The 25220-nt window shown below is 44.5% G+C and overlaps 1 long non-coding RNA gene across 1 annotated transcript in view; it reads left to right on the forward strand.

The window, feature by feature from the left end:
* LOC116219971 overlaps positions 1 to 24901 on the forward strand; it is a 26885-nt gene extending 1984 nt beyond the window's left edge. Inside the window, exons 2-3 of the long non-coding RNA XR_004163382.2 lie at positions 22893 to 22936; positions 23660 to 24901. This is a non-coding gene — a long non-coding RNA (uncharacterized LOC116219971). The remainder of the gene's footprint in view (positions 1 to 22892; positions 22937 to 23659) is intronic.
* The last annotated feature ends 319 nt before the right edge of the window (positions 24902 to 25220 follow it).

Below are 25220 nucleotides of genomic sequence, written 5' to 3' on the forward strand. Positions count from 1 at the left end.
CTGCAGTTGAGTTACGCAGAACTACTTGCCAATATTAAAATAACCCAACAAAATGACACAACAATAGCTTCAGCTCAGTCTTAGGGTAGACAAAAATGTCCAGTATCTAAGATTTTACATGGCATGTTCTTCATGGCAATTCATGTCAGTGGGAGCAAAAGAGGGGGATAGTTCTGGTCTGCATAAAGAGGCCTGTCACTGACGTGTTAAAGACGTCACATCATTTGAATTGGTTATGTGCAAGTAACAGTTGTCATTTGTCCTACGCCTGCATCGTGGTTGGTAAAGGTCAAATGAGTTGGGCAACTAAAAAATAACTCTAACAATCAATAAATTATCAGACATATCTTCATGATATAAAATGTTGTGTATATTGTGTGTCAGTTCTTTTGCCAATTGTGTCATTAAGTCACACAGTCACGTAGTGTTTGGTTCTCCATGCTAACTTAAGAGTTTCACTAAGTTAGCGTTGCAATCTTAATTTTTTTTTATTGTGTTTAATACATTTCATATACAGCAAGTCTTTCAAAGCTTCCTATCCTACTATTTTCTAGTTCTGATAGACTGAGGGTTATCTGTTGTAAAGGAAAGTATGAAGCAACTGACCAGCAGACTTCAGAAAGCTAGTCGCACTCCTGAAAACCTGTTTTTCTTCAAAGCAGAAAATGTTGAGTCAGAATGGTTTGGGGACCATGACAACATCTCTGAAATGTATGTTCGATCATTTTTGCCACTATGCCTTATGGGAAAATGTATGTTATGTTCCAGTGTAAGCAACCTCAAGTTGGCTGTTTTGCTTGTGTAAATTCAAAGTGACAAGGTAATGTTTATGATAACCTACCACTCGTTAACTAGCTAGCATTGCTATTTAAACCAAAGATTATAGAGCATTAACCTTGGCAATAACTCTTTTTCTGATATATAAAATATTTAAAACAGACAACTGAGGAAATGTTTGAATGAAAACAAAAAAGTATGCACCTGCTGATAATCTTATGTTTATGGTTATGCATCATCCTGTTGCAAAAAGTTTGTAGCGATTATGCTATGACAGTAAGAAATGAATACCAGGGATTTAAAAATGTATTTCTTTTATAGTAAATGACCATGTTTTACAGTAATGTTGTTGGACAAACATGATGAAAGTTTGTTTACTGCATGGAAAAGGGAATAATCCATTATAAATTATAGGTTAAGGACCTGGTAATGCCATGGAAAAAAACAAGGCTTCCTTTTACAGCAGTTTCAGTTTACTTACTGAGTAAATTGCCATGTTTTTACAGTGGTGCTGTAGATGTAGAACATACTGTACATGGTCCAAGTAGTGTTTATTTCATGGAAAAGGGAATAATCAGTTCCAAACGAGTTACTAACCCTAAATTAAAACATGACTTTGCAACCAAAAGGTTGTGGCGGATAGCAACATGAGGGTGTAAATTTGTTTTAATATGTTTTTCTTTTTTTTACATTTGCTCACTAAATTCACAGTGATTATTATCTTCTGAGTTAATAGGTTAGGCTAATGTGATATGATTTCATACAAGCCTGTATTTTGAACAAGAGTCAAGTTGACGTACAATAAAGCATGGCGCTGAATAGTCCAAGCCTGCTGTCAGGCATAGTTTGTACTTTAATGGTGTGGGGACAGGGGCCCGTTGAAAATGTTTTGTGCCGGGTCCAGGTATAATGCCCACCAGCCCTGCTCTCTATATCGGATTGAGCTGCGCTGATCTGAACTAAATAAATGTTTTGGGCCACAGACAGCAGATGTTGGGAATGGACCTGGAACGGATCCTACCACGTCTGCACCGAAACCGGACCAGATAGGTTCCAGAGAGAACTACTACTGTGAACTTGGCTAGTTATTGAGAACTATTACCACCACAATCTGGTCAGCTTTTAAAAGTGGACATCAGGAAACATCCATAGGTGATATTGTGTGTGATTATGGCCAGCTGATTTACTTCTAGAATCATAGCAGTCAGTGGCTCTGCCGTTGCTCATGCTTCTAATTGGCCATTGGACGGTGGGTTTTTGAATGCTGATGTAGGCTAATGATATTTTAACCAGCGAGCCCTCCATTGCTGCGACAGAGTATTCCCTCCGCTAAGTCTGACAAGAAAAGGTGGGCTGTTCAGCCCTGCTGGCAAGCTATTCAGGCACCGGGGGAGATGGACACAAAAAAAGAGAAAAGAAAAGAAAGTTTCAATCCCCAAAGCCTGTGGTGGGTGTTTTAGGCCCGGCCATTGTGCCCTAAGCCCTTCAAATGAGTGAATATTGGGGTGCTTAACTCAGCCCATCCTGTGTTCTTTTATCTGAGGTGGGTGACAGCTAACTGAGAGAGAAACCTCCCACGTCCATTTTTTCTGTTTCTTTCTTTCTTTCTTTCTTTTGTCCATCTCTTTTTTTTCTCATTCTCTGCCCTTAGTAAAGTGAAGCCGCCAATTTGCAGGCCAGTGGAAAAATCCCCTGAAGATGAGGTGGTTAGCCACCCCGAGTGAGTGACTGCTCAGTCTCATCATCCGCCGTGCAATGCAACCAAGAGAGGAGATTGACTAGCAATGCAGGATTTTCCCCTCACCCTGCTAGAGGGTGTGGGGCATTGTGTTGGCTAGTATTGCCCCAATACCTCCATTGCCTACTTCCTTTCCCCCCTGCTCACTTTCCCTCTCTTTCTTCCTCTCTATCTCCTTTCTCTCTCTCCGTCTTTCAGCCCTTCCTCTTCCTTGTCCCCACCACCACTACCACCCTCGAGTCGTTCTCCGCCCAAGGATGACAAGCTGAACTTGACAATGTAATCCTTCAAGCCAGTGCTTGACACTGGGAGCTCAAAACTAATAGGCAGGCTTGCCAGCGCGAGTCAACAGCTTCATTGCTGTCGACAGCAGAAGGATATGCAGTAATGCTGTTGTAATTGATTTTAACAAGATTTTCCTTGTTTATTTATTTTTTAAAACAGTCAATGAGTGACTGATTAAACCAAGCCCCACTAACAAACACATTAGCAAGTTGCACTAGATGAAATTAACAAACAGATTCCAGTGGTAAAAGGTAAAACTGATTATTCAGAAGGAGACTTTTTTTTCTTGGAGAGCAGTAGTATTTTGTGAAAAAATAACATGTGCATTTTCAAGCTTTGTGCAGCTCCTGAATGCAAAGGTACTTATGTATTATCAAATATTACATTCCTCTGTAGCTATGGCAACACAATCACACTTTTTGACATTACATGGCATCCATGCCTCAGTGAGTACCATGCTCACCGTCGTGCTTCATACCACCTAGCTTAGCTTCAGCCCTCATACAACACAGTCAAGTGGTACTAAACCTGGCAGGACTCGATAAGGCATCCTTTCTGTTTGTTCTTCCTTGAAACTAATTATGTTTTCATCTTTAAAAAACACAAAAATAAATCTGTGGTAAAATAATTGAAATTATGTTTTGGTGCGGACGCCAAAGGCTGAGAAAATGTTTGCTTAAGGTTGTTTTAGCATTGGGAATTGGCTTTAAGCTGAAGCATGCAGGCAGGCAGGGAGATCTCCCCTATCTCATGTGATTATTGGGCATGCCAACGCAGCTCTTTATTTTCAGATGGAAATTGGAGCCGTGACCTTGTCACAGAGAGCCGATCCCACACACAGTGATGATGGCCCCAGAAGAAAGGGCCTCGCGAACGTGAAGTCAAGAAGGCAGAATGCCATGTATGCCTGCACACCCCCTCAACACACACACACACACTATCTCTCTCTCCCGGACACATTATACACACACACACACACACACACACACACACACACACACACACACACACACACACACACACACCACCATCTCTGTCCCTGTTCAACAGCCATCCAGCCCTTTAACCAACACAGCCGCTGCGGATCAGGTACCACAACAGTGGGAGCAGGAGGTCTCAGAATAACAGAAAACCAATTTGGACAGGCTAATACTTCCCATCAACAAATCAAGATGTGTAATTGGGCCTATGCGCTGAACAAAGAATGACAGTGAAATATGTGGCTTTAGCCAGAGTGTAGCGTGTGAATCGCCTGAGAAAGCCATTGTTTTTTTGCCCCCCCCCCCCCCCCCGTATGGAAGGCCTTGAAGCAGCTATCGTGCTGTATGTGAAATTTCCTGCGATTGATAAGAAAAGCCTGATTTGGCATTTTCATTTAGTCTGACTTAACCTCTTTGACCTGGAGAGGGGTGGGAAAATTGCTGACAAATTCATGTTCTGTTTATTGCTATTTGTTTACATAAGCTAGGAATAAGTGATTATCACTGGCTGTTCTTGTCATTACCTCGTCAGGAAAAACAGTCCACTGTGGAGTGATTTTATTATACATAGGCTATTAAGCACAATTGCTTTGCATCCTAACACGATCCCTTACTGTATTTGTGGACACATGCAAATAAGAATGGGGAAGGAAAGTGGAGGAATGCCTTTCAGCCTTGCCCACATGCTTGCGTGCTTTCTCTCTCTCTCTCTCTCTCTCTCCCTCCCTCCCTCTCTCTTTTTCTTTCTTTCTGTCTTGTTTTCTTTTTCTCCCACTCACATTTCTCGCTTAGCTCCCCCTCCCTCCCTACCACCACCAAGTCTTTCTCTTCCCCTCTCTCAGCCCACACTTTAGACCCTTTTATGTTACACGATCACTCGAATTTGAGCCCAGGAGGAGACGATGAGTCCCTGGGTGAGAAAGGCCCAAACAAGCTATAGACCAGATGTATGATGTTATATGGTCAAACTGGCAAACACAAAAGGGTCCAAAAACAAAGGGCGTGAATTAAGGGAGAGGCTTTCAAAAGTGTTTTCAAAACAGCCCAGCTGAGAGCTCAGATGCCTCTCCTCCCTCTGACTCTCTCTCTCTCTCGCTCTCTCTCTCTCTCTCTCTCTCTCTCTCTCTCTCTCTCTCTCTCTCTCTCTCTCTGTCTCGCTCTCTCTCTCTCTCTCTCTCTCTCTCTCTCTCTCTCTCTGTCTCTCTCTCTGTCTGCCTGTCCCTCTGCCTCTCTCTCTACCATTCTAGTCTAGCTCTAAACCTTCCTCCATCTCTCTCTCTCTCTCTCTTTCTCTCTCTATCCATCTCTTTATCATTCTTTCTGCCTCTCTCTCTCTCTCCCTCTCTTTCTCTCTTCTGCTCCCCCTGAGACTAAACGCTTCAAAGGGGGAGGGGGAGTGAAAAGAAAAGAGACCATTTTTGCTAATTAGTCGAGGACTTAGCAGGCGCAGGATCTGCCGCCGCACTTTTTCATCCGCTGTCCACGGACTGCCGCCCACCCTGTGAAGTGGAGGCTGCGTGGTGAGGAGCCCGAGAAAGGGGCCCGCCCTGCTCACACACACACACACACACACACACACACACACACACAAATGCCTCAGTGGAGATCCTGAACGGCCCTCCAGTGGGGGCACAGACAGGCGGCCACAGAGAGACGAAAATGGAGTGGTATGGGGAGGGGGGGGGGGGGGGGGGGGGTAACCATTAGGATTTCAGATGGGAAGAAAAGGCTAAATAAGAAGTGTAAATGGCCCCCCCACGACCACCGCCCGCCCCCACTACTGCCACCCCCCCCCCCTCCCAAAGCCCCAACACAACCCCCCCACCCCCACCTCCTCTTTCCCTTTGCCCTCCGCAGTGCTGAAGAGGGCCGGGCTGTGTCCAAGATAAACTGGGCCTTTCTGCCCGCCGTCACAGCCAACTGATCACAGACATGCTTTACCTAGGATGCCACGGCTCCACAATGGAGGCCTTAAGCTGGCTGCCACATTTAAGCAGAAAATATATGCAAACTCAATTTAGACTTTGGGGAACTGTGGCGCATTAGACTGGCTTTAGGGTTGGGGTTGATGTTAGAATGATATTAATTTTCTCTCAAGTAAGTTGTTTCCCTCATTTTCTTTTTTTCCCTCTGTATGCCCTTTAGAGAACATTTGATGTTTTGTGTAAGAATACCATCTGCAGGACATATATGAAACCATTATCTTTTAATTTAAGAATTCAGTTATTCTGGTCATATTTTTCGAAATGTAAACATGTATGTGCACATCATATTTGTTACCATGTAATAAAGTAATAATAAATATAGGAGCAGTGCGCTTAAAATATATACAAATAAAAAATACTACACATATATAAATAAGTGATGAGAAAACATAACCATAATCGATACAGTTCTCAAATACTCAAAAACTAAATAAATCTGATGGATAAATAACTTAACCTACAATTTAAAAAGTGCTTAATTGCTAACACTGCAGTCTCAACCAAAATGTGATGACAATTGTGGTTTTTGTTAGATATTCTCATTTTAGTTCTCTTTTATGGTTGTTGGCCAGCCTAAAGTGCCGTTTAATTCTTCTGTGGGTTGGCCAGACTAGTGATGGCTTTGATAATAAAAGAGGCACACTGCAGCTTGGAGGAAAATCCAAGCAATGACAAGAAAGTGAATCGCAGAGTTAGCCATGTTGCTCCAACAAAAGAGATTTTAGCTTAATGTCTCAAACCTGACAACCCACACATTATAGATTAAATAACCTTCTTTTTTCACTTTCCATATGTCAATTCTAACCCTGATTTGTGCTGAAGATTTAAATGTAGTAGTTAGCTTTTATTTAAGCACTCATTTAAGAGGAATCACTTCATGTGTATTGTTCCATTTACTAGTTTATTTTTTAAATGTTGTACTATAGTGTATTATTTTTTATATTTTACATTGTTTGGCTGAGTTGATTTAGTACACTTGCTGTCATGGTTAGGTCCAATTGTACTATGTGTGCTTTTTGCCATAACCAGCACTCAACTCTTGTTTTTTAAATTATTATTATTATTATTGGTTTTGTTTTCTATCTAATAATAATGCCCAGTAGAGTCTGGAAACATTTATGAAGGGTCCCCTTCATGTATTTGTTTAACATGTTGAACAGAGATTGAGGCAATGCAGAATTTCAGATGTTTTGTGTACACAGCCCAGCTCAGCGTTTGGAGACCTTGAGTTTGGTGAACTTCTCAGGCCCGGGCCTCATGCCCACCCTCCTTAGCCCTCTTAAAACATTTCCATCTGTTCACTCTGGGAAAAAAAGAAAAATCAGTAATTACATTCAACTGTTTTCAGATGAATCCATCTTTTATATAATATATATATATATAACGGTATGTTTGGTTGGTGAGAAAAATTATCAAATAACAATAGTATCTTTCCTCTTCTGTCTGTTATGGTGTTGTTTATTTGAGGGTGTCCTTAGACAATACTTTAAAACATAATGATCCCAAATTGAGAAAATCCCATTGGAGTCAGAAAAAATAATAGAAATAAAAGCTTGAGGATCAAGGCATAAAATTGATTTACATTTTAGAAAGTGTCAGGTCAATTACAAGGTTGTCCTTAAAATATGTGTTAATAATCACAGTGAGTAATGTATGCACAGCAATGCCAAATAGCATTCAGCTCTAAAGCCTCTTAATACCCATACTGTATATTTCATGTCATTTATCAGAGCGAGAAAAGAGGAGGATGCCGAGCAGGGAGATCCTGAATGTCTCAAAAAAGAAAGAAAGAAAGAAAGACGGAAAGCAAAAAAAAAAAAAAAAAAAAAAGACAGAAGAGCATGAAGACTTAACAAGCAATCAGTCAAATGTAACACAAGCGAGAGCATTTCCTGGCAGGAGAGGAGAAAGGAAGAGAGCAAGACAGGGTGGGGGGTGGGAGGGGAGGGCGGGGGGGATAAAAGAAAAGGGTGTGAGGGTGCGTGGTGCAGTCTCTGCCTTCAGTCCAGAGGAGTGGAGACGAGCGTAGACAGGAAGTCCGAGGGCTGAGCCCAGGGATCCAGAGAGCTAAGGTTCACTGATCACCATTGGAAAGGGTCACTACGGCCCTGGCCACCAATAACAACATTTCTTTCTTCTCTGACAATGGCACCTTTTAATCTTATCTTGTCCCTGAAAGCAGCCAGCCAGGGGAGAATAGAAAGAGCTGTCATCGCCAAATAGAATGTTTTTATAAAACGGTGGCCGCGCTTATGCTCGACCAGCCTGCATAACTTATGCCTCTCTCCGGCCGGAAAATAAGGATGTCTTGGAAAAGCCAAATTAAACATCAGATAATCATTGTTTTCAGCGCGTTACGGTGATTTCTCTTTGCGGAGTCAAACGTTCATGTATACCAGGGAGGTATGACACTCTTCCTATTAAACCAAGGGCACAAAAGAAATTTCTCACGATCACCAAAGCCCCATAAATGTCTCGCACCAAAATGGAAGCTGTGCAGTATGTCAGTTATATGGAGCCATAACAGGTTTTAAGAAGTGCAGTAATGGAGCCATTTACCAGGATCCAACAGCTGAAAAACAAAAAAACACAAAAGGCCCTTTTCACTTTTCATATTGTAATGACCATTTTATATTTTGTGTGTTACTGTCTCTCTCTCAGTAATTTATGTAACCTGTACGAGAAATTGAAACGATGACTGGGGGACTGAATCATGGAGCGAACAGGAGATGTGAGGCGATGCGTCGTTTTCCACCGCTTCCTTGTTTTCGAGTTCCCCTTGAGATGAGGCGAGACAGGAAGGCGGTGGAGGTGTGCCAGGAAACATAGAAGTGCGAAGTCAGCTTCTGATTAAAATTCACACCGCTAATGGGCCTAGATGGCGTATGATCAGTGCATCTTGGCCCAGCCACAGATCAATCCCAGTGTGCGCAAGGCTCAGAATGTGCTCACATCATGTTCACTGTCACATTCAGAGTTTTCAAAAAGCTCTGTCTCTCTCTCTCTCTCTGTATCTCTCTTTCTGCGCACCCATTCAAAAGTATATGTGATATTTCTTTGCATTCTTAGTTTTCTATTAGCACATTAACCGAGATGAAGTCTTCAGATCTTGTGGGACAAAAAAACTAAAAGGAAAAACACCAATCTGTCCATCAGGTGGAACAGAGGCTTGAGCTTGGTGTAAAAATTGGACGCCCCTGTGTAGTTCGAAACACGCAATCATAGACTAAATTATGGCTGGAGCGCGGTCCACCGTGGCTCCCCTTGTACCGCTGAGCGACAGGGTGAAACCGCTGAGTAATCCGCCTGCATTAAAAAAGACAGGCACCAATATCGCTGCACAATGGAGTCGGCGCGAGAGCTAGGAAAACACAAAACCGGCCACTTGTGTCGTCTCCCGGCCGCTGCCACTCACCGCCGTAAGCTCCTAGTCAAATGACAGCCAGGGCTGATTGACAGCAAGTTAACTGGCATTTCTGCGCAAAGGATAATAACGGCCGAGCCATTGTGGCTAGGGATGCGGTGGAAGCCTGCTGCTGCTGCTGCCATTGGCTTAAACGGCATGGCGTAGTTGTGGGGGGAAAAGCACTTGATCCTAACCCTTATTTCGGGATGAGTAGTGTGTATTCCACGATCATTTCATCATGGCCGCTGTGTTCATGCAACTGATGATCTTTTTTTATTTTATTCTTTTTTTTTATCCGAGAGGAGCACTGCACACACTCTTAGCGTGTGCAACCTCTGATTACTGTACGCAAGGGGGCCAACTCTCTTCTGTGTGTCGATCCGGCCCCGAGGTTCTCTCCCTCGCTCTCGCTCTCTCTCCAAACGAGCACAAAGAGGGAGCGGATGTGAGAGGAGAGGCTGGGCTGTGCTGACAGCCCTCAGACAGCAGGGCACAGAGAGAGGGAGAGAGAGAGAGAGAGAGTGAGAGAGAGAGAGGAGACAACAGGAGAGCTATGAGAGAGACTGAGACAAAGAGGGGGGAGAACAGGCAGACCCATAGAGCAAGATTGAGAATAAGAGAGGGGGAGAGTGAGAGACAGGCCAATATAGAGAGAAAGAGAAAGACAGAGAGAGAGAGAGAGAGATCACAGACGCTGGCCCTCTTGCTGTGCCCTCTCAGCAGCTTGAGGCTTATCAGCTCCTCTTTCCCAGAGTGCCGTCCACTCCAGCCCCGATTCATCCGCCTCGGCCCTGCCTTGTTGAGCCCTGACAGTCACACAGACGCCGACCATCCCCACGCACCCGACTCGACTTTTTTTAACGTAATCATGCAAGAAATATCAGCTTTTCAGCACGTGAAAAGCAGTAGCGGTGCTAGAAACAATAGCAAATGGAAGCTGGCAGGGTTAGCCGGCTGGGGCTGAAACCACAGTATGACTGCTCCCCCTGGTGGCAGGAGGCGGAGGCGAAGGGGAAGAGGCGAGCAGAAGGGAAGGGAGGGTTGGATTCTCTAGAAGGGGGTCACGTCAGCTGAGCAGCCAGATTGATGGTTGAATGAAAGCGTGGCCACGCATAATTGAGGGCCATGATTAGTTGTTCCCTCGCATTCTGTCATATATTTTTTAATAAAGATAATATGTGTCATATTTTATCATGTAGCTGGGTTATCCTGACAGTTCGAATGTCCAGAGCTATGAACAGGCAATGAACCACTTCACCTTGCTTGTGCTAATTCACCCTACTTGTACATACTCATGATTAGAGTGAAAGTCAGGTTATCTGCACAGGGGTATTTTCACAGTCTGTCCCCTTGAAAATATTGTGCTCTACTGACTTAGCAATTAGCCTGTGCACCACACACATACACACATACCAAGCGTCTCACAAGACTACTGTTATGATTCATTAGTATGCCTTATGCCTGAGCCCCACGGTGGGACTGCGAGGACGAAAAGAGTTAAACGTGTCCAAGTCACACGATCCCTGAAGGTTTAAAAGCACATGTGCTTACTCTCTCTCTCCCTCTCTCTCTCTCTCTCTCTCTCTCTCTCTCTCTCTCTCTCTCTCTCTCTCTCTCTCTCTCACTTTCATCCATTCACACACACACACAAGCACACACACACATACGTTCACACCACCAACCAGAAAGTGCATGAGTCTGGTTGTGCATGCAGATGCACTCATCATAATTCATTTAAGGCCATAAATCTCAGTGGGCTAATGTTTCTCAAAAGCCCTGCAACATCCTTAAAGAGTTAAATCATCTCGAGGAGGGTGGAGAGGGGGATGGGGGGAGGGCTTTAAAAAGAGAGAGAAAAAGAGCAGAGAGACAAAGAGTGCTGTAATTTTTTTTTTTTTTTCAAGAATGGCTGAAAATGCTTAGACCGGTCCCTTCAGTCAAGCATGTTGCCATGCGAGGGATTAGAGCTATGTGAAGCGCCAGGTCTTGACCTGCAGCCCTGGGAGCTAGGCGGTAACCTGACCCAATACCAGGTGTATGCCTGTGGGTCAAAGGGTTGAGAAAGCAGGCAACAAAAGACAGCTCCTCCATAAAACCCCACATTGCTCCAATTAGCCATTCTCAAACCATTTCAAAATACCAGACATATTCTCTTTAAATCCCAGGATCAGCACATCAGGTCCACACATACACACACACATAGAGGGATAAACACACACAGCTTAAGCAAGTCTGCATGTATGGATGAACACAACAAGTGCCTGTAATGGCAGTTGTTCCGACCAAAATGACAAATAAATTAAATGCATGGTTTATACGTGCTCTAATAGGGAAAATGTTAATAGCATGCTTAGCCTCTTTCCACCCCCTCCAGGCTTTGCTTTTACTTTCAAAATAATTTACGGCGCCTTTAAAAAGCCCTGTCATCCGCAGCCAGAGACCCATAACTGTCGCACGAGTTGATCATTTATCCAAGATCTCTTAAGTGTGAGGCGTTAATGGGTGGAGGCTATACAAAACAGAATGAAATTTCACTCACACACACACGCGCATACACGCGCACACACATACACACCTCAACATTGGTACCAGATATTATTTACAGTAAAAGAAATTGGATCAGCAGTAGTGGCATATTTTTGCACCTGAGGAAAATTGCAGTGGATTAATTAGGCTTCATAGTGCAATCCAGTCTCACGTGTCTGCTGCTTCTGACATGTTCAGAGGAGAAATCTGTGCAACCTAGCACAGAGGTGAACTTTAGAAACAAACTTCAGTGGCAAATACAACGTTTAGCATTTTGCTGTCTCACAACCCCAGTAGATGGCTACGGTATTGCTAGTAATGTTATCTGCCTAAGGGTGAGGGGTAAGTCCAAACTCATATGGATTAGGCAAAGCTTGTGGCGTCTGTGAGTGACTGTGTCCAGTTTCAAGGAGTAAAGCCACTCCAGTGTCTTCCACTTGTTTCGACTTGAGATTTCAAAAATTTCAAAAAATTAACAGGATTGGAGTCCAACGTGTACAAAAGTTAGGTCACATCACTTTAAGGAGCTTAATTCTGATGTTGGTTTAAGGCCATTCAATTACACATGTCAAACTGCCAGGATAAACCTAAGTGTGTCAAAATGGCTTTAGCTACTACGTATCCCCAGTTTATAGTTCATTTACAGTGGCTTCCCAAGACCGTGACTATGACTGTGAAAGATTTAATATTCAAGCTATTGATTTCATACTCGCTGAGTAGCAAAGATCCTTAGCCAATTTCCTTGTCACGGACAGAATTACGCTGGTCTGCAATGATTCTATTACCATATATATCTGTTCACAGCGTGCAAGCAGATGAGCGACAGCTTACTGTACGTGATCCCGACTGTAGCCGAATGCATTGTAACACAACACTGACAGTCGAAAGTCAATCGGCGCAGCGACTCGGGAGCCTCTGTGGGTCAATTGCCATGGCTTGCCCTTACACACTCTGTTTAGATAGGTGCTTTTCGTGGTAAACAGGCCGGCCTTTGTGCCGCCTCTCTTTAATCTATGACTTCATTAGGGAAGGAAATGGGAGTAAATACAAAAAGCCATTGTCTTTCTTTTAGGAAGCGGCAGCACTTGCTCGATATTTGTTGTGTAACTATCTTGTCTGTAATATTCATTACACATCGCTGGGCCTACTGGACTCAGATCTGTGTGGCTTTGGAAGATGTGGAGGGGGGGGGGGGGGGGCGGTGAGGGAGAGGTGAGGCCGGGAGTGGCCACGGCAGCGTGTAGTGCGTGCAGCTCGGCGAGTTCGGCTAGATTCTCACATTTCTCTCAAGGATGTTTCTTGTTGTTGCTCTTTGGCCTACTAGCGCATTCCTGGTTGCGAAATGTGCATGTTGTGGCTTAGCCCCCGTCTCAACAATGAAGTCACACACAGAGAGGCTGAATGGCTGGTTTTCGTGGTGGCCGGACATTGGTTATATACAAACGCAGGAGAAAAGTTTGCTTCTGAGGGAAATACAAACGCAGCATAGTCATAATAATTATGCTCAATAAATAATTCCATCAAATTGCTAATTCTTTAGAATTTAGCTCTTGTGTACTATATCATTCCGTTGTGCTGGACAAACATACCTAGATGTCAGCTGTAGAAGCCACAACATACGGCACATAGGTTGTGTACGCTAACCATGCGATTGCTACTCGAGACTCATGGGATTGCTCACACTGGAAGATAGATAGGAAAGAAATGGAGATGCACCTCATCTAGCTGTGTATCTAGCTGGGTGTTGTGATTGTACAGTATTCACGTTAATCAAAAACAAGGGAAGGAACAATAGCAGTAATTCTGATGGAGGGCCCAGCAGACTCTGTCCCTTCCTGCTACCTCCCCTTCACCCAGTGCCCAACTTCATCCCGTGTTAAATGAGATGTCAGTCTGGGAGCGTTCTCTACAATTGTTACTGTTTTAGATAATGTCTTTCTCTGGCAATCTCCATCGTTTCCGCCCTCTCTTTCTCTGTATGTGTGTGTCTGGCTCTTCTCTTGCTTGCTTTCTTCCCTTCTTAGTGAAATGACTTCTGAGGTGCACTTGCCAGGTGACCCGTGACCATGGGCGGACAAGGTTACCAGTGCTGACTTTTACAGCCGCTCGCGTCTCCTCCCTCTCTCTCTCTCTCTCTCTCTCTTACCATTCTCCCTCTTTTCCGATCCTCTCCATACGTCTGTCTCTCTCTTTCTCTTTGTAACACACACAAGCACACACACACATACAGACACTCTTCCCCTCTTCACACACTGCACATGGCTCCCACCCGTCTGCTACGGAGAGGTGGACACCAATAATAATGAAAACCAAAGAGAGAGGGAGATAGAGAATTAAAGTGAATAAGAGGAAGAGAGAGAGAGAGAGAACAAAAAGGGGAAAAAATGCAGGACAACCCTGCTGCCCTGACACCCTCCAGGCTCGAGCTGACAAAAACATCAACGCGATGACAGCAAAATATGTGAGGTGAACAAAAAGCCAGAGGATGTTGGGAAGGGAAAAGGAGAAGAGGTGACAGTGCAGCGGGGGGTGGGTGGGGGTGGGGGGAGGGGTGGTACTGGAGGTGGGGATTAGTGGAGAAATATCAGGATACTGTAATGATTTCTCCCTCTGGTTTCTGTTATGGTGTTCTGCTAGGGTGCACCTTCACACTTATGTCATAATTAGGAGGTTGGGAAGGATCTAGAGCTCATACTGTCGCGCAATTGCACTACAGAAAAGCTAATGGTTTTTTCTGTGCCTCTCCCGGAACATCCTACTATTCCTCCTCCTGCTGCAGCTTCATTTCGCTGTCACCTCAGAGGTCTCTCAAGCAGTGAGTTCTCCTTGGTTGCATCTACTCCACCTACTACCTATTTTTTGGGATAATGTATGTCCTCTATCCATAAAACTTGCTCGTTCAAAACCCTGTTTCCCTAGGTTCACTGATAATATCCGTAAAGAACGAAAGGAACTCAGAGCTGCAGAGAGAAAATGGCGTAAATCCAGAGATGCTAATGATCTTGGTCGCTATCAGTCTCTGTTATCTACCTTTTCTTCCTCAGTCACAGCTGCTAAAAAGGTATTCTACCTAGAAAAGGTTGACAATGCCACAGACAGAAGGAAACTATTTATTACTTTCAAAAATCTCCTTAACCCTCTTTAATTCAAACATTTCCTCTGGACCCCCCTCCAACCGCCATTCTCCAGTCTATCTCGCCTACAATTTACCTGCTATCATGCATGCAGTCAATGCTTCACTCAGATCGGGAAACGATCCTCCATCATTCGAACAGGCTCAGGTTTCTCCATTGCTTTAGAAAGTTTCACTTAACCCATCTGATGAAAACAATTATAGAACTCTTCCCCTTTTTGTCAAAGACTCCCTAAAAGGGTTGTCTTCAAGCAAGTTTCTGATTTCCTGTCTCAGAATAATTTTCTAGACCCTGAGCCGTCTGGTTTTAAGAGTGGTCATTCTACTGAAACTGCTCTTTTATCTGTGTCTGAAGCCCCCCTGCACAGTCATCAGATCTGTCATCAGCCTTTGACACAGTGAACCACATGACATCCTCGTCTCTATGTTGTCCGAACTGGGGATTGTGGGTAAGGCAGACAGGTTTTGACTCCTGTACCTCAGTGGACGTTCATTCAGTGTGTCCTTGGCAGGGACAAGTGTTGAAATCTCACCAACACCCCACTGGTGTACCTAGGATCGGTACTTGGACCCCTGCTATTTTCTATTTACACCATTTCCTTAGGTGAGATCATCCGTTCCCATTGGTTGTTCCCTATCACTGTCATGCGGATGGCACTCAACTGTACTTGTCCTTCCCCCTGGATGACTCCACAATATTGGCTGGAATTTCTGCATGCTTCAATTATATTTCAGTTTGGATGAGAGATTGACACCTTCAGCTAAATCTTTCAAAAACTGAGCTCCTGGTATTCCCATCTAATCCGGCTATCCCACAAAACATTCACATCCAGTGAACTCAAACTGCATGAAACTTCGGTGTTTTAATTGATGACCAGCTTAAATTTGTCTTAGCATGTAGATTCTGTCTCAAAGTCAGTTCACACTCTATAATATTCGGAAGATCAGACCCACACAATATACATAAGTCACACAATATACACAACCTTTGTGTTATTTCTAAACTAGACTATTGCAGTGACATTTGAATGGGCCTGCTTGCATGTGTAGTCAGACTGCTGTAGATGATTCAGAATGCTGGTCACCCTTCACTGTCCCTGTAGCTGCTAGAATTCAATTTGAATACGTCTGCTCACCTATCGGACAGCCACTGGTTCGGCACCATACTATTTAAATGCAATGATTCAGCTCTATTCCCCCTCTCGACCACTTTCCTCCTCTGACAAGCCTCTGTTGTCTTTGCCTTCTCTCAGCAGCATGTCGAGACGCGGTGGTACCTCATTGGTGGAATGACCTACCTAGTGCTGTCCGTTCCATTGACAAACACATTTACAACATGTTTGAAAACTCTCCTTTTTAAACATCATCTGTCTAATTAGTTCATCTGTTTGAGGCATACTTTATAAATAACATCATAGTTTTGTTGTTTAGTATTATTACTATTATTATTATTAATAATAATAATAATTGATTATTATTATATAGCTTATTACTTAATTTTCTCATTGTTGTTTTTACTGTTCTTTTATCTGTTTTTCAAATGTTTTGTAAGTCGCTTTGGACAAAATACCGTGACTTTAACTATAGGTAGTGGCACACCAATTAAAACAGCTCTTACATTTCACATAGTTACAATGATACAAAGAATACAAAAGCGTTCTCCACCTCGTCAGCCTTACCTGAGTAAGAGATGTTGAAAGAGGCTCTTTTTTTTGCAATGATAGTGATGCAGCACTTCTTTTTCAAAGTACATCTCTGTAGATCCATATTATCTGGCTCATACCTTATGGTAAGGTTGAATAAGGGAGTACCTTTTATTCAATAGGCTTTATCTTTAACTTAACTTGATATTTTAAAATCTGACAGGCATGTGTAGCATTTGTGTGTATGTGTGCAGGTGCATCCTGTGTGTGTGTGTGTGTGTGTCTGTGTCTGTAACTGAGAGAGTTGAGTGCCTACAGCAGTGGTGTTGTAATAAGTATACTTTCTCATTATGGAACCAAACTTAAACAAAATTACGCCCAAATCAGTCCGGATAATTAAGCTAATTCGCATACATTACTGTATAACTTGTTTCCGTGTTTGTGGGTGTCTTGCTGTCATAACTGGAAGATGCAGGATTGCAAAAAATAGCTAAGTGAAAGACATATTCTATGTATGTATAGCTGCATGTGTATGTGGGTGTGCATGTGTGCACAGGCATGTTATTGTACATGTATGACTGTGGGCGTGCACAGACATGTACATGTCTGCATATACTGGTTTGTGTGAGTTACTCTTTCTCTGTCTCTCTCTCTCTCTCTCTCTCTCTCTTCTCTCCCTCTCTCTCACTCTCTGTGTGTGTGTGTGCACCAGGTTCAGTCTCTTGGCTTTATGTAAACACGTGGGAGAGGCGGCCGGGAGCGGTGTCTCTTTTATGTGGTCGCCCGCGGCGTGCGCTGCTCCTGCCTGCGAGTGCTCCCATTAAAAAGCGTGATAAGACTTTAGAGGCTCTCATCAGGCCCAGAGAGCCGGCCGGCGGAGAGCGGGGGCCGACAGCAAGGTAATTATTATACCTGAGTCCAGCCCCTCTTGTTATCCTGCCTTGGGGCACGTTAGGCTACTTTCACGCCGCTGCCATAAAAGGGAAATCTCAAGCTCCCTACCCTCCTGTTTATACAACACTTCTTTTTGTTTCTTTTCTCTTTTTTTTCCAGTGCTGCACTTCCGTGAACCTATATTCTTTCTCTGAACTTATTTTTTTTCCCGTTTCCTTTAACCTCTCGTTCACAGGAAGACATGCGAACGTACCGCAGTGCTCTTCCCTCTGCGAGACGTGGCTTGTTTGTGTTTTCGGCTGCAAAGAAAACAAATCCCAAAGGCTGGGACCTGCGTGTGACTCACTTCTAATCGCCTTCCATTACACTCCCTTCAGCCTGATTTTGTTTCCCTAATCTGATGTTTGAGCAACCAACAATCACATCTGTCAAAGATCTCTGTCAAGTCACATTTCACTTCATGCTTTAAGCAGGCTGCCAGCAGTCCGCTGTGCCGCGCTGTGCGGCGCTGTGTCGTTCCGCACTGCGAACGGACTCTCGCCACGGCCACTAACAGCAACCTTAAAATTGAATGCGCAAGTGCATTACTGAAAGTATGAGCGCCGTGCATTTGCTTGCTGTCCCGTTAGCTTTTGCCAGGTTTCACTCAGGAAGATCCAAATCCAGTTACGTGTAATGGCTTCTGACAGAGTGGACAGGAGATGACATTATAAGCCCGACGCCAACTTCAATCATATGTCACACGCAAGTTCTGCAGAAATCGCATTATTTATACCCCATGATGGCCGATCATGTCCTGCTCCGTGGAACCACGGGCACAATCGTGATGCCGTCAGCAAGTCCTCCCTTAGTCTGTCAACATAAACAAAGGCGTCTAAAGTCATTTTGAATCAACGGCGGCAGCTAATACATGACAAAGCCAGGCAGCTGCTAGATCTTTCAATCAACAGCAATGCAACTCTCTAGTTTTTTTTAAATATATCACATTATCTTTTATTCCATGTTAGGTTTTAGCACCTCCTACACATGTGTTCTGCACATTGTTTTAATGAATTTAATTAAACTAAACCCAGACATAAAATGTTCTGAACAGTTTACAGACAATACTTATTTGTGTTGGTTTAGGCTGATAACAGCGGCACATCAAACTGATGAATCTCCAGAGAAGTGAAGCCATCTGTTTTGTTTTATTTAGTTCTCCCCTTCCCTTTGTTCATTCTCTCTTACTTCTTTCTAATAATTATTATTATTATTTATAATAATACCATATCAATCAGTTCCATCGACCCCTAAAAACCAAAACAGCACCCAAAACCACAGTGTAGAAACCAGGCTGGCTGTGGCTCGGGTAAATCTTCACGGCTGCAACTGACGCCTTGTTCTCCATTTCTCCATCACCTCCCTCTCCACAGAGCCTCGTCCAGCCTCTGCCTCTGCCTCTGCACCACTGATACGGCTTATTCTCTCTTTTTTTGTCAGCATTAGATCAGAGAGTAATCTAGAGATCATGGGCAACATGAGACCATGGACATAATACAAAGACATGGGCTCCGAAGCGCCATCCGTCCGTCCTCCTCTTGTGTCAGCACTTGAGATCTCAATCTGCAACTTAAAGGGCCCTTCTCGCACTTTCTTTGTGTCGATCCAGAGAGGTTACATCAAGAGGGAGGGAGGGAGAGAGAAAGAGAGAGGAGGAAAGGGATTGTTGTATTCGAGGGGGAGATGGGGAGAGAGAGAGAGTGAATAAGGGAGTGAGGGAGACAGGCGAAGAGAAACAGAGACATACACAGCCAGTGAGACAGGGGAATGGGGGTTGGTGTGAGTGAATACATGTCTGTGTGTGTGTGTCTTATGTGTGTGTGTGCATATGAATTTGTGTGTGTATGTGTGAGACAGAGAGAGTGTGTGTGTATTCATGTGTGTGTATATATATATGTTTGTGTTTGTGTGTGTGTGTTTGTGTGTGCGTGTCTGTTTGTTTCTGTGTGAATGTGTGCAAATGCACATGTATTTGTGTGTGTGTGTGTCTGTATGTGTGTGTGTGTGTGTGTGTGTGAATGTGTGCTAATGCACATGTATTTGTGTGTGTGTGTGTGTGTGTGTGTGTGTGTGTGTGTGTGTTTGCCCTATGGGGCACAAGCCCCCCTGGGGAGTCGATCCTGTCACAGAGATCACAACAAACTGTCATGCACACAGCCAGCAGCAAGGGAAGCATGCTGCTCTGCAGACCGCAGCAGTGGCGGGGAAAGAGGACACTAACCGATCCCATTTTACAGCATGTGTGAGTGTGTGTGTGTGAGAGAGAGAAAGTATGTGTGTGTGTGTGTGTGTGCATGTGAATGTGCACTCCAGTATCTCAGCAGACCTATGATTTAGTGAATAAAGGAGGGTTTTGAACAGCAACAACAGAGGATTAACTGTGAGCCCTTCGCAGCCCCAGCCTCAGCCCCAGCCCCAGCAGTCTTGTCTGTCTCCCACAGCTGCTTACAGGCCCACACTGCACTGCCCGCCAGAGGAGCACACATCATTCAGACCCTTTACTTTCAACGCCTCTCAACAGGAGGACAAAACACACCATCTTTACCTCTGCATTGTTCTGCTGAAGGGTTGTTTCATGGCTGCTTTTGCTGTTGCTGTTGCCGTGGTGTGTATGTGTGTGTGTGTGTTTTTTTATTCCTTCAGGATGTGTAATGTCTTCCTTTGTATGTTTGATCTCAGAGAGGACCTTCACTATCTTTATGACCAGCGAGGAGGCAGGGCTGCTGACAGGGAAAGAAAAAAAAAAAGATAATGACAGTCAACCCCTTTGATCTTTCACATATGTTCTCTCCTCCTGCTCTCTCCGTCTTTGTCTCATCCCACCCAGCCCCGTCTGCCTGTCTGAGTTGAACTCACCTATGCACACATATGCTCATTGTTGACAGTGACTCCGTGACCGTTTCGTTGTGGAGAGTGAGAGCGAGTGAGTCACTCTCGCCTCTCACTGGGTGATGAAATCCGCAGGCTCTGTGTAGCACTGTGAGCTTTAAAGCACTGAGAGGAGAGGAGAGGAGAGGGGATAAGGAAAGAGAGGAGAGGTCAGGAAGGGAGAGGAGAGGAGAGGAGAGGAAGGGAGAGGAGTGGAGGCAGCTCTTCATCATGCTGCACTTTACCCATGAATGTTTTTTTTGTTCTCTCTCTCTTTCTCTTTCTCTCTATCTCTCTTTATACCTGTCTGCTTATATGTGGAACTGACAGCGGATTGTCAAGCGTTTACGTTGCTCAATATGCACGGCTGTCATGCGTGGCCCCATCAGTGATATTTAGTATCCCGTCAGACAAAGGCTGAGCTGCGAGGTGTGGATGGGTTTGTCAGTTTAAAGCTCAGGCGTGTTATTATCATCTAATTCCCAAAGAAAAAAAGGATAATTACATACAATTAGAATTATATACCTGTCACCAATGCAGGGCCGGGAGCCTTAGGCAGGGCCACAAGTGGCCCCTTTTACATGCTCTGATCTCTCCATTGCTCAGTTCCACACTCTTTCTCTCCCTCCTTTCTCTCAAAATTTTGGGTGAGAGTTGTAATTACCATATTACATAACACTCATAAAGTTTGGTGTATCATTACCTGACGGGCATGTAAGGAGTGTTGCCGCAACGTCCTCAGCAGTGTGGGAGTAAATGTCAGATCTCCCACACGGTACATCTCACACAGTCACGGCGATAAGAAAAGGAGAGAAGAAGAAAACAGAGTGAATGTGTGGGGTCGTGTCCACTCCCAGCAACCCACACCGGCCCCCTGCTCATCACCCGCTGCAGGAGAAAAGCCCCACACACCCGCCTGATCTATTTCAAAATCATACACAAAACCCTTTTCATTTTTTTTCCATTTCTTTTCTTTCTTTCTCTCTCTCTCACACACACACACACACACACACACACACACACACAGTCACTGTGAAAGGCTGATGTATGAGTGCTATGTGCTCCTCTGGCCCACCCACCCAACCACAAACAAAAGTAGGGGAATGTCAGTCCCGGGCCCCGGCGCCGGGGTCAACTGTACGTCTTCACTCACCACCGCGTCATGTAAGGAATTCTTCAGACACCAGCTCCCGATTTCATGGCAAATTTCCACCCAGGAATACATCTGTTTGGGGAATGTAAAGCAAGCCAGCGGGAGTGGGTTCTCCTGGATTAGGCCTGCTCATCAGTTTATCATTCATCAGACCACAGGGGAGAAAAGGAGGAGGAGGAGGAGGAGGAGGAGGCGAAGGAGGAGGAGAGCCCTGCCACCCACTCCCCCCCACCCCCCGCCTTCCCCAAAAAAAGCGGGGGAGAGGGGAGAAAAAACTCCCTAATTCTCTGCAGCCGTACCTTCCTTTGTAGATGAGGATTAACGACGGGGCTGAAAGAACCTGATGAGTTTAAAGCTGGAGATGAGAGCTGGGGTGAGAGGCGGCCAGATCAGAACTGAGATACCATTAGAAAATCCCATAAATCAGCCATGCTTATAGGCGGGGGGAATACAGTTTAAAGACCATCTGGACTTTTTAACCTCCACGTTTATTCCTCGGCTCTATCCACTGTGATTATCGTCCAGAGGGGGACAGAGCCATATTTCCTTGAGTGCTCGGTGCCACCTACATGTGTGTGTTAGCCGTCTCTGCTTAGCCCTGTTCTCACAGTGAATCTGCTGTCCAGTAATAAAACATAGCCTCTCTTTATGTCTATTACAGGCTTGGGGGGGGGGGGGGGGGACATCTACATGTGTAGCATGCCGTTGAATCGCCTAACTGCAGATAATAATTTGCGCCATCCAAGAAGAATTAGGGCCCTTTTTATTGGTAATAATTAGGTTAGTAATGGATTCATTGACAGAGAGCAGCTTTGTTGCCTTCTGAACTGAACTGAAAGAAGAAAAAAAAGGAGGAAGGGGAGAAAAAAAAGAAAAAAAGGGCTGCATGCCTCACAGGCCACTAATGAACGGAGCCGGTGAAAATTTACAAGTGGAAGCAGATTTTTTAAGAGTAACATTGATGAGGCACAACACCTTGCATGCCCCATGAATCAGTTTCCCCTCTTATTTTCATTGCCCAGGAGATTTACTGCCACGTTAGAAAAACCAGGGAAGTGACAGAATTAAGGAAGCCGGAATGTAAACTGACTTGGTGGGGAAATGTCGGTAGATTTACTTTACAGCCTGTGTCTGAAACACAGGCATGATTTACCTCCCTCTAAAATGCAATTTGAAATCCCACTCGGGGTGGCCGTAAATGAACTCCGTTTCAAGTTATCTGGGTTAAGGACCTGAAGCGTTTTACCCTCTAAAGCGGACAACATCAAACTTAAACTCTTCTTGGGGCCCCTTACAAAGAAAAGAGTACCACTATATATATATATATATATATATATATATATATATATATATACGTATATATATATAAATAAATGTTGAATGATTTAATTTTTCGAAAGCTTACCTGCCCGCCAAAATGTCATGTTTTCACACACAGTATTTTTTTTTATTATATTACTTCCAGGTATGGCCAACATCAAGGGATTATGACAGGTGCAGCAGCACTCAGTAAGCAACCTTTTTATCAAATTCTTTCACTCTCAGAAATGAGTTTGTTGAGGCCAGTTTAGCCTCTGTAACACATGGGGGGGTGGGGGTATGGGAGACTCTGGGCATCTGCCAGCAAACAGCTCTCTCTAATTTCAGCTGGAGGTCAGGCTCTCTTTAAAGGGCACCTGGGATCTGTCTCTTTAAAACCAGAGGCTAGTGAAAGTGTCTGAAGTGGATATACACCGGGCTCTTATCAGGGCCACTGCTAAGGGCTACCATTTGGACACTCTTGCCCCCCCCCCTAAAAAAACACAGAATTTCAGTGTTGTGATTTGGTAGTGACTGAAGGGGCCTGTCTTTGCTTCTGTATTAAAGGGTAATCAGTCATGATTTGAAACCTGTGTTCAGAAGAGTAAACAGCAATATTTGACTTATTAATCAGTAAGGGATGAGGTCAATTATATGTGTCTGCATTTTTTTTTTCAAAGTGCATTTTATATAAATACAGACTATGTTACCTTCTTGGAACGTGAAATAATAGAGGAAACTTTTGTTATGTCTAAAAAAAATAGACAATATGTGGTTTGCATTCCAATACACTGCCAAAACCCTCCTAGCCAAAACAGTCTCCTTCATTTGACCAATATACAGTATTATTCCCTCTGTTATTCCTCAGTGAGAATGACATGTTTTTTTTTCTGATAACTTCTTTCTTTCCCTGATTCCTTCTGTGAAACTCAGAGCATTGCATTTCTCTCAGAGGACACGTTTGTATTTGGTGGTTGGGGCTGGGATGAAGAATCAAGGGAAAGTGCTGATGACAAACACGAGGCCCCCATCCTCCCGTCATCCGGCATGTCTGATACCAAGGCCGTCCTGGATCCTCGGTGGGCAGAGGTGCGCTTCCATGGACCTTCACCAAAAAAAATAAAAAAACCTGGACGCTTCCTGGTGACACCTCGTTCCTCTCTCTCTCTCTCTACCTCTCTCTCTGTCTCTCCCTGCTTCCCTGATGTTATCAGAGGCTGTCCGGGACGCCCAGCGTAACCCCTTTGTGGCTCGCGGACCCGTCTTCCGTCTGCACACGTGTGTGTCACATTATCTGTCAAGAGGCCAGACTCTATTTCCTGTGTACTTGGGAGTTATGGGATTGGGGTTGAGGGTGGGAGTTGGAGTTGAAGGAGGTGGTGGTGGGGTGGGGGGGGCTGCAACAGGAAAAAGGAAGTGGACACAGACCGACATTCATGGGCAGGGACTGGAGGGAGAGATTGTGTGTGGAGATTCCCCTCCGAGCCAAGATTTATCCTCTAATTTGGCCGTGCAGCTCAGGGCGTTATTATAAAGACATTAGGCCTGAGCGCTGCTGAAGGTCTGGGGAGAGTCATTGAAGCGCCTGGCCAGCTCAGCCCACGAGCAGAGGTCAGCTGGCCTGCAGAAAGTCAAACAGCTGTGCAGAAAGGTTAGGGCCTGAAACAAGGAATTTAAAGATTTAATCTCTATACCTAATGTGTGTAACTGTTAAGCGTCACTGATAAACTGCAGATGGGTGTAGATTGCCTTAGTGTATTACATTGTAATCACAGTATTAGCTTTGGTGTTCTTAAAGCCAGCTGACGGTTATAGTGACAACGGTAGTTACAGTCTCCCTTGCCCACACACACACACACACACGCATCATGGGGACCCTCTTGAACTTCGGCTTTGTGTCTCTTGTCGTTTATTCATCTTACATGGAGGCTGCATGCCTTTTGAAATGTCACAGGAGAGCAACAGTCAAGGAAAATGTGTGAAGAATGAAGAAGAATCTATTTCTATGTAGGGCGTCGACCGCCTTTGAAGCCGCCTGGTCAACAAATCCCAACATGGTGTTCGCAGTTTTAGGGAAATATTCAACACTGGCGCTGTAATCTGGAACCTAATGAGGCTTCTGAGTCACAACAGTTAGCCATACTGTGACCTCAATAAAATAGCTATTTCACAGAAGCGAGAGAATGTGTGTGTGTGTGTGTCGCATTTGTGTGTGTGTGTGTGTGTATGTTTGCGCATGCATGCCCCCACCGCTTGGCTGGCGTGTGAGTTACAGCCGAAACCATGAGCTGGCCCTGTATCCTTGTCTAGGCCTAGGGCTCTGATTTCAATGGGTGCCTAAGCGGAGTTTGACTTTGAAGGCTTTGATCCCGAAGGCAATGCTATGGCATTTGACTCCTGGCTAAAAAAAAAAGCAGCAGAGTCAGACCTCTGGGGTCACTGGGATCACTTAGCACCGCTGAAAATAACCAGTGGCGAGCCACGATTTGGGGAA

The sequence above is a fragment of the Clupea harengus genome, chromosome 3 (genome assembly GCF_900700415.2).
Source record: "Clupea harengus chromosome 3, Ch_v2.0.2, whole genome shotgun sequence".
NCBI lineage: Eukaryota > Metazoa > Chordata > Actinopteri > Clupeiformes > Clupeidae > Clupea > Clupea harengus.